We start from the raw sequence: 10,895 nt of genomic DNA, 5'->3' as shown, positions 1-10,895 counted from the left end.
AGTTCAACAATGTAAACAATCTTTCTATCTATCAGAGAAAGATATCTTCCTGGTTTCTTTCTGGTTTCTACCTGATCCAAATAGTCCTTACAGAAGAGTCAAGAGACTGAAAAACAAAATGTATAATTTAATTTCTTAGCAGCCACATGTAAACCAGTACTCTTCATTAATTTGCATGTTGGCAACATAAAGTAGACCCAACACTTCCTCATTTCTATATACAGACTCCTCAAATATCTGATTAACCTTGACAAAATGGTTCTGATATATCACCTCTTTCCTTAAAGCCCGATTTTTTAAAAGATCAAATTATTACATGTAGTCGAAACTTAGTGTGTCCCTGTGTTTAATACTGTGCTAGATACAGTGGTTAAAGAGATTCAAAAGAAAATGTTTCTTCTATAATGTCATTTTTAGTCTAGTTCAGGAAAAAAAAAAGGAAATCTATTAAAGGACAGGTGATGTGTGACACAATAAGAACAGTGTTTGAGGAGATTCAGACAAATCAGACTATGGGGGCTTCATGGTAAAGGAGACAACTTTGACGAGTCAAAAAGAACAAAAACAAGTAAGAAATAGTAACACAGGTAAGGACAAGAGTATATACTTGGCTAGGCAACAGCATGTGAGCTTGGGCTTCCTGCATTCTTGTATGCATCTTCCTTGAGGAGGCTCATCTCAGGCAGAGATTAGCGTGCTTGGAATTTATTAGGAAATGCTGTGGATCAAAACCTGTGGGGAAAAGAACTGTGCAGAGGGAGAATTTGAGTCTCATCCGGGGCTGAGCCACCCACAGAGGAAGTTCTGAAGCTGGGGTGACCTTGCTGTGATGAATGAAGTGAGGGGACCTGGCAGCTACACACTCTGTCAACCAACCAATCACTGGATATATTTGAACATATTTAAGTCAGCTGATTTGCCACAGTCTGGCTGGGCACAAATCACGAGCCACTGAAGCAGGAACAAACTATTTCTGAACTCCACCAGCACACTCCACACACGCTCCCGGGGAACTCTCCCGAACACCATGCGGCTCCTCCAGCAACCACCAACCGGAAATCCCTCCTCCGGCACTTCCCCAACCAATGGGAACTCTCCGGGAATCCCCGCCAGAACTCCAAAGTAGCAGGCCAGGCGGACAGCAGGGGTCTAATATACACAGCTTAACATAACCATTATCATCTCAATGGCTTGCTGGCATCACCTCCCAACCACTCCGTTCTGGCAAAAATGCCATGTGTCATTCGGACTCAGCTATGGCTCTCAGCACTGATTTTACTTTTGTCTAGTAAATTCAACATCCAAGCTTCTTTAGAAACAGATTTTATTGTTTGTTTATTTGTTTGTTTTCTGTGTATGGGTCACACTTTTTTTACATTTCTCATAATTTATTGAAAACCAGACATTTTAATAATATAACATGGCAACTCTGGAAATCAGTTCGTTCATACCCCTCAAGTTTATTGTGGGGGTTTGTTTGATTGTTCATGGACTTTCTGAACTGTTTCTGAGAGGTGTCTATTTTTATTATATGAAGCACCTGAAGTTTTTAATCAGCTAGCTAGCGGTCAGCTAATTATCACATAGAAATTTTCTTAAGGTTTGAAACCAAAAATCTCTAAGGTTTTGCTGAGGAGTTCTACATGTCCATCAGTCCTCAGGTGTTTTTGACCCTGCCTTAGCCTTCACTTCTTGCTCCTGACAAGACTAAAGGTCAGTCAGATGTGCAAGATTAGGGCCTTCTCAGGTATTTTCTGAGCATTTGCAAGGCTCTAAGTATGCACAGTGTCCTTCTGGACTCCCAGAAGTATGCCAGAGATTTTCAAACCTTCATGGACATCTTGTTCCTTAGCTTTTCCTTTTAAGCTTTTAAGTTGGTCATTGTTTTCTACAACAGTTATAAATCACTTCAGGTAGCCACTACATTTAAAAAAAAATAGCCTGTAGATGTTTTTGACAAACTTTCTTTAGGGACAGGCTTTTGGTATTGGGGGAGCTCTGGGACAAGTCAAAGACAAGCCTTCCCACCCTTTCACAGTCAAATAAAACAGCTCAAATCAGGACAGTCTTTAGGAACCAGGCTTGGAAGTGCCCCTTCCTCAAGCTCCAAGAATGTGGGATGCTATCTCCTAAGGTACTACAAACTTGAGAATGTGTGATGGGACTAGTACAAGTTGAAATGCCACAGATCTTGCTGTGTTTACTGAGATTCAGCTGCTTTTCCCAAAGAAATCCTCCTGGGAAGCAAACTTTGGTTAATTTTCAATATCCTAGGAACTTCATTGACAAATTTTGTATTTTTTCTCTACTTTCTTTGGAAGGGAAGATTTTCAGAGATTTTATTCTTCCATTGTTACTTATGGCACCCTCCTTACCCACTTTTATAACCAATGTCTGAGAAACTGACCATCAAAGGCAAAATTGAGCCCTCCTGGGCTATTAAGTTGGGCATGATGTCAGAGTTTGATGACCCCAAGGATCGGTTTTAATTCCATAAAAATATTCAAGCACAGAGGCTGGAGCTGTGGCTCAGCGGTAATGCATTTGCTGGCACATGGGAGGCACTGGGCTCGATTCTCAGCACCGCATATAAATAAATAAAATAAAAAGTCTATCAACAACTGAAAAAAATTTTAAAAATTCTAATACAATCACGTTGTTCAGATTAATTTTCTATATGATTATTTTCTGTTTTGAATCACTTAATAAAAAATTTAAAATAACAAAATTGACTTTGGAATAAACCAATAAATGCAGAGATCTAAAACGTAAATTTCACGTTTGTAAGATCACTGTTATGAGCTAGTTCTTTGATTTCATTTATTCATTTGACATTGTTCTTAAATGGGCAAGACATTAAAATGTTCCTTCTTTTAATTCTAATTCCCTGCATTCTTCCCAAAAGGAGATATGGAAACATCAGTATGCCATCTCAAAGCCAGTACTTCTCCTATGTCCAGTAGATGGCAGTATACCACCAGGCTTACATGCCCTGGTTGCAAGCCACTACATTTAAAAGGAAGGCTCCCAGCCTGAGAACCAGAGGACAAAGCAGGAATGTGGCTTCAAGTCTTCATTACCCATTGTTTCAGTTTGGTTCAACACAACATTGGATCACCAAAGAAAGGCCAGAAGAGGCTATGGAAGAAGTTGGAAAGCTATTGATGAGACGGGATGAGGCAACCCAGAGCTTATGCTCTCTGCTCAGACCTGACCAGATGCATGTAGCTGCCTTCTTGGATAAAGGTTGAAATGAAGACAAGTTAAAGGAAAAACACATACAGTGTTCAAGTAGAAGTTTCAGTTGTTTCTTTAATTGTAAATTTGCCTTGTTAGTGTTTCATATCTACGTCTTGAAAATTATGTCAAAAGCCGTTAGTGACTGATAATGGTAACAGTATTACCACCATTCAAAAAGGTTTTAAATTCCAGAAGAACCATGTTCAAAGCCAGTTTATAAGAAAGATCAGAATATTAAACTCACAGCTTTATAGTCATATACTTCATCTTAACAAGAAAAATTACTTAGAGTTGATCTCCATCTTATTGACCACTTGACTTCTGAAAATTTCAAGTGATCATACTTGAATAGTGGCTCTAATCTTGCACTCTGCATCCAAATTCTGTTCCTGAGAGCAATTTAAATTCATACCTTTGTGTTTCCTAAAAGGAATCAATTTATGTTCACTAAGTTCTTGAACCTTCTCGTCTATTTACTTGTGAACATAAGCCACACGCATATCTGCTCATTCCATCTCATACACATTGCTATGCAGACTAGAAAGTTCCAGTCCCAGGAATAGCTGCTGTGAACAGCACAATCAGTTGGAACTAGTGAAGTACTTTAAAAGTTTTATTTTTAAGCCATAAAAAAATTCAATTGGAAAATAAAGGGGAAACATAAATTTCTTTTAAAAATATATTGTTGCTGGGTGTAGTGGTGCATGCCTGTAGTCCCAGTGGCTCCAGAGACTGAGGCAGAAGGATTTCAAGTTCAAAGCCAGCATCAGTAATTTAGCAAGGCCCTAAGCAACTCAATGAGACCTTGTCGCTAAATAAAATACAAAAATGGACTGGGGATGTGGCTCAGTGGTTGAGCACACATAGGTTCAATCCTCAGTACCAGTATCTATGTATATCTATCTATCTATCTATCTATCTATCTATATCTATAGATATAGATATAGATATAGCTATAGATGTGGCTCGGTGGTCACGTGCCCCTGAACTCAATCCTTGGTACCAAAAAAAAAAAAAAAAGTAAAGCATGAATCTATGTATTTTATAACCAAACCCAAATGTTTAAGATAATAAATATAAACTGCTTAAACTTATCTAATAAAAGAAAAATTCTGGATTAGCTTTAAACACAAAACTCATTATTACTCTCATAGAAGAATAGCCTAAATTTCAACAATCCTAAAACAGTGAAAGAAAAAGATAGGCCAACACAGCAGAAGAAAATGCAATAAAACAAAGCAAATAAAGTTGATAATGATTAATATTAATATTCATGAGAATCCAAGGAAAAGATGTTAAATTTGAAATAAAGGTCAACACAAATAAGTAACAAATAAAGTACATAATTAAATTATAAAAACATAGAACTAAAATTCAGATACTATCAAAGTTTCAGCAAAAGTGTCAGCAATATGTAGAAATATGAAGAGAAATGTGATGATAGCATTAAAATTTTAGTATAATGCCATTAATCTAAAGAATAACAAAAACAATAAAGAGAGGAAAATATGATTAATACGAGGAAATTACTGGCTAACATTCTGGAACACTAAGTTATAACTTAGAAAAGGAAATATAACCTCTTTCAAATATGTATCAATCATTCACAAAAATCTTCATATATTAGACCCAAATAAAATAAAAATCATTCTTCCTGAGCAAAAACACTCTAAGTTGCAGGCTCAGATCACAGTGCCTGAGATTAATATTAAAATAATTTAAAAACCAAACCCTTAAATATTTAAAATCATACTGATAAATTATACTCATACGTTGTTAAACACTGTGACATGCTCTGAAAAATGCATCATGAGGTGATTTTTTTTTTCACTGCCTGAGCAGCAGGGTGTATTTACTAGGCCACACAGTCTTAGGGGCCCACCATAGCACACGCAGTGTGTTGCTGACCAAAACTTTATTACGCAGCACACAGCTGTACAACCAACTCAGAGAGGAAAAAAACAAAATGAGAAATTTAGTTAGTAAAGAAAATGATAGCTCCATTCATAAAATTCACAAAAGCAAAGTTACTCACTGTGTTAAAATCATAACCCTTTCAAATGTATGAATTGAAAATAAACTAGCTTCATCCTTAAAGTCAGTGAAAAGAATTCAGAATCACACTAATATAAATAATAAGAGCTAATGTTTATTAAATGTTCCTTCTGCAATAGGGACTGTGTTAAGTACTTTATAGGAAGTACTTTTATCTTCCCAATAATCCCACCAAGTATATAAACAATACTTTATTCTCTACAGCCTGCCAGTAAATAACTATTGTTTATTAGTTATCAATTGCCTATTCTATACAAAACCAATGAACCATAGAAGCTGTTTTTCCTCCATAGAAAATATTGAGTGGCAGAAGTATGATTTAAATCCAACTTATTTTTCTATGTGCTTTCACTGTGACAGAGGTCAAAATTACATAATAGACTACTTATCATGATAAACAAGAGTATCTTAGAAGTAGAATAATTTGGTCCAAGAAAATATGTTTAAACAATAGATCATCTAACGTACCAGAGCTTCACGGTTGGGAGTTTTGTAAGGATGCTTTGTGTTATAGAGTTTAAAAACAAAACAATGGGCTTTTTGAGTTCAGTTATGTAAAAATCTGACAGCCTAAACATTGAATGGACTCTCTTACAGTATACAATTTTGTAAAACATGCATTGGTCATTTAGAAAATATTCATTTACCAAATTATGCAGATCTTACAAATGTGTGTGTATATGCATTTCCATGTATATAATAATACCATATATTTGTTAATACAACCACTATTGTCATCGCTCAAGTATTTAAATATTGGGAAGTCATTAACCTCACAGTGGCAAATACAACTTTTTCCAAAATTCCAATTACCACTGGAAATCTCAATGTATTGGCAAAAGATGTTGCTGTTTGTCTTCCTTGAATTGACAGTTTCTCCATATGAATATTTTGAGGAAGATTCTCTCAGATGCCCAAGTCTGAATAACCATTGTTCACTGTCATCCTTTCAAGTAAAAATGTTATTCTCTGAAAAGAGTGGTTAGTTTAGTTCATAACTGAAACAATTGCATGTGTGATTTTCCTTAATACAAGCATCTCACTTCAGTATGCAGCACAAGTGCAGTCGTGTAGAATATTAAAGGACGGTCACTTGGAATATTTAGAAGACAAGCAAAAGGAAAAATTATCAAAAATTACAATTTCTCCTGCTTTCTCAAAGGAATCATAAATGAAACTGGCACTTCCTTTTAATTGATTTACATTACAGGAAAAAAATGTGTATTAATACATTTGGTACCACTGCCTGGGGTGATTGATATTTAGGCACCAATTGATATTTTGACCCACCATTGTTGTTTGTTGTTTTTTTGTTTGTTTGTTTGGTCGGGTTTTTTTTGCTCCATCAGTGCAAGTTGTTAGCATGCTATCAAAGGCAAATGATGTCTTGATATCGTTATGGAAATACTTTTGACATCATGGATCTTCTTAAAGTTCTCTTGGGCATCCCCAGGAGTCCACAGACCACATTTTAAAAACTGCTACGATGAATATTTTCTGAACCTGCTCTGATCAAACCACTCTCCATCTTTAAATAGTCAAGTAAACTCTCCTTGGCTTGTCAATCCAACATTCTTAACGTGTCTGTCATTTCACCCATCCATTTCTTCAGCATCATAACATGCCACACTTTCCATCCACAACTACAGTCCACTCACTCGGATCTTTTCAGTTTCTTAAACTGTAGCAAGCCCTTTCATGCTACATGAAAGGTCACTCTCTACAGTTACTTTAATCCTGGAAAATTTTTCCCTCTCCATGATATTTAAATCCCTACTCATCCTTGAAGTCTCATACTTCTTATTATCTTCCTGGGGAAGGATGAGGTAACCTAAATGACATTCACTCCATAGCATCTTTCACTTCTTCTGTACAGCCCAGATGCCAAAGTAAATATCTAACTACACAGTGACCCCTTCTTCCAAGGCCATGTCCTTCGCTTTAATGTCAGACTTACATCTCATACTCAGAAATCTATCTCTAACCAATGAACAAATGAACAAACATGATGGGAAAGGTTTGGATGGAATGTTTTCCCTATGAGACAAATACTTTGGGAAAGATATTTTTCTTTTTAAAAAGAAGAGAAAGGGCTTAAAGTAAAAATAAATGAGAGGGAAGGTAATTATTTTTTTTTTACTAAGGAGGGAACTATAAACATATTCTTTTTTAATTAATTATTTATTTATTCTAATAAGTTATATATGATAGCAGAATGCTCTTTGATTCATTGTATACATGAAGCACAATTTTTTTTTACTTCTCTGGTTGTACACGAAGTAGAGTCACACCATTTGTGCAATCATAGCCTAGGGTAATGATGTCCATCTCATTCTACCATCTTTCCTACCCTTATGCGCCCCCCCCCTTTTCTCCCTCCCCTTTGCCCAATCCAAAGTTCCTCCACTCATCCCATGTCCCCCACTTTATGGATTAGCATCTATTTATGAGAGAAAACATTTGGCCTTTGGTAAACATATTCTTGCATAAACAATATAATGCATAATTACAAACGGCATGACAAACTAATAAAAATAAATAAATATTTTATAAGCTGAGGTTAAGCCTCAAGGTACCAGTTACATTTCTTTTGATTCTAAAAATGGGTAGGCACAGATAGGTTTAATGTTACTTATATACATATGTTAAATAGGATTCAAGTTATTTTATCATAGTAGCAAAAAATGGCAATTTTGGAATGACTGAGCATTACAAGTTTGATCTAGGATAATAATCATGGAGATTCTGATTCTTCTTACTTCCAGAGCTTTCTTCCTCTCAAACTTCTAGGTACAGTCACTGAATTTTTCCTTTCAGGTAAAGACGGACTCCCTAAAATATCTCTGGATAGCCCTCAAGTCCAGGTGAGGACTTCCTCTCCCACTCCTGCACCAACCCAATCTCCAGTTGATCCAGTTGCCCATGAAGTCCAGTGCAGGGTTGGCCTGGAGTGTCCTATCCCAAGTAGCAGAGAAGCTCTTTGTGCTAAAAAGCTTAAAGATCTGCTATAGCATGTCTTGGATGACAAAGATGACCTGAACTTTCTGGAAAAGGGCTGCTATCCATGTGCTACTTTGGGGTTTTGAAGTCAGTCCCATCCTTCAAACTGGAGAAGATGATTATGCCTATTTGACACAGAGCTGTGAATGTCCCTGCTTTATCAAGACAGGGCCCTGGGACAGATCACGTCTATGGAGGTAGACAAGGCTGGAAAAGACAATGACTCATGTAATCAGGGAAGAGACTAGAAAGCCACTGGTAAGTTCTAAGAAGAAACTCCTCTGGTGGAGATGGGAGACTATGAGCTTTGCCCCAGCTTCTCTGAGGCCCTTCTGCCTGTGTACCTGTTAACTATTGAGCATGAGATTTCATTCTCTGAATTTTCCCCATATCTTTCCACTTCACCATTTTGGCTTTCCTTTCTGTTCAAGGGCCCTAGCAGCAACTCCTGTATGCTTTTGTTTGTATTAAAATAATTAATCAAATTAGAGGTTCCATTCAATGGGGATCTTATTGTTGTAACAGAAACTGACTGACCCAATGATAGAGCTGTTTGGCCCTCTCTTCTTAATGTTCAGAACAACTTTTAAGTCTTCTTTATACCCTCCTAGATTTCATTCTTGAAAGTGTTGATATACTATATTAGGATGAAAGATATATTTTTTATATGCATGGATCTCTTCTATATCCTCTAACATCTGGTACATGGTAGTCACGTAAAATAAACTGGTTTTTTGGACAAGCTTTTGCCTATGGTAATTTAATTCTGACATAAGGTAGTATTGATCCATAAGTGGATACAGCTCAATACAAGAATAGAAATTGTTGGTCTTTCCTTATTGGAAGGCATTCATACCACTGTCCAGTGGAGTACCATTACTTCCATCTTCAGCTGATCATGAAACCATCTGAATGTACTAGGTATGTGTATATATGCACAGTAGTACAGGATGCTAAAGGGTCAGTTGTATGGTGGAGGGTACAATTGGGTTGGATGATGCCTTCCGGTTTCTAATTCCCTTGTGGCAGGTTACAGTCCACCATTATCATCTACCTCTCCTGAGCATCCTCTCACCTGCTGTATTTCCACATGTGTAGTGTTCCCTTCCCTGCTCAAGGACTAGACAGATGTGTCTAGCTTAGTGTTATTTGAAAAGTCACATTTCACAATTCCAAACCTTTCTGAATCTCTTCTTGGAAGCAATGTACATATGAGCACAGCATCACCAGAACCCTTTAGGTCATTGTCTGCATAGTGCATGACTAGAGGGTTGTGGGAATGGTAAATGAGGTTGTTGTGCATGTGAACCTACCTTATTTAAACTCCCAGGCTTTTTCCTTTCAACTCAAGCATTCCCTAAACAGTGAGAGCTTGTGTAGGAGTGATGCTGAATGGTCAGTAGTGACTTCTTTTATTCCTATGTACCGTAAGTCTGCTAGCCTCCCCTCTTGATAAGAGGAAGGGTCCTCCGTTGCTGTCAACCCATGCACCTTTATTAGATGGTTTGTCACATTTGGGTTTATTGATTCTACATAACAAAAAGTCCCTGAACATTCCTAACTGGCAGTCATGATACCAAGCTCAGGCTACACCAGATATAAGCTGTAGCTAAGTATCCAGTCTTGCCTTCCAGCAAAGTGAAGTGTGACCAATACCACCATCCAGGAGTTCCAGGAGCCAGACTGTATTTTTGTGCTTCCTGGCATCCCCACTATCCTAGCTAGCGTGCCCTAAGTCTCACCAAACAATGACTAAGCAACCCAATTTTTTCTTTGCTATTTTTATGGAATTTTGAAATTATTCCCTTTCCTTTTGTGTTGTCTTTCATTTTATGAAACTAATAATCCTGTAGCTTTCCACTTTGAGGTTTGTGTCCAAAAAAAGGAAGAGAGACTATAAAGGGAAAGATGAGGTAATATATTTCTCCCATAATGGTCAAGCCAACAGAACATTCCCTTCTGTTTTATCATTCCTAGAAAGTGAAAGGAAGCAGTTATGAAAAAGTAATGCACAAAGGCAACTGGAAAGTGAAGAGGAAGTGATATCTTCTCTTCTCTCTCAATGACACAATGTGACCCCAGGAAGGACATCTGCCGAGTGACTGGTTTCAAACTATCTAACTGCTGAGAAAGTATCTTAGCCTGCACACAGGTCCAGAAGTGGTGCAGCTGTCTCTTTAAGGAAGGCTGCTGCCTAAAGCGCTCATTTCTGCTTTGCAAGATCAGGTTATCTATGTATCTATCTATCCATCCATCCATCTATCCATCTATCTATCAGTTTACGCTGTTCACAATCCACAGAGACTCTGGGGATTCAGCCACACCACCCCACATTCAAGAGACAAAATGGACAGTCCTTTTGTTAAAGTGTATGTGGTTGGCTCTCCCCCATTCTCATAGATGTTCGTCGTTTGAACGTGGCTCTCCCCGCTACACGTGCTCACATTCAGATGAAAGTAGAAGTAAAAATGTATACTGATGAGCTAATCATTAAAGGGTGGGAAGCAGATCACCTCGGGGAACATATACCCAGCTGCTGTGGCTGGGCGGGTTCATTTTCCAGATTATGTGAATAGCTAAGCGGTGTCAGGGGCTTGTTT

Source organism: Marmota flaviventris, chromosome 13 (genome assembly GCF_047511675.1).
Source record: "Marmota flaviventris isolate mMarFla1 chromosome 13, mMarFla1.hap1, whole genome shotgun sequence".
Classification (NCBI taxonomy): Eukaryota; Metazoa; Chordata; class Mammalia; order Rodentia; family Sciuridae; genus Marmota; species Marmota flaviventris.
The sequence above is the reverse complement of the archived record's forward strand: the minus strand, read 5'-3'. Positions refer to the sequence as shown.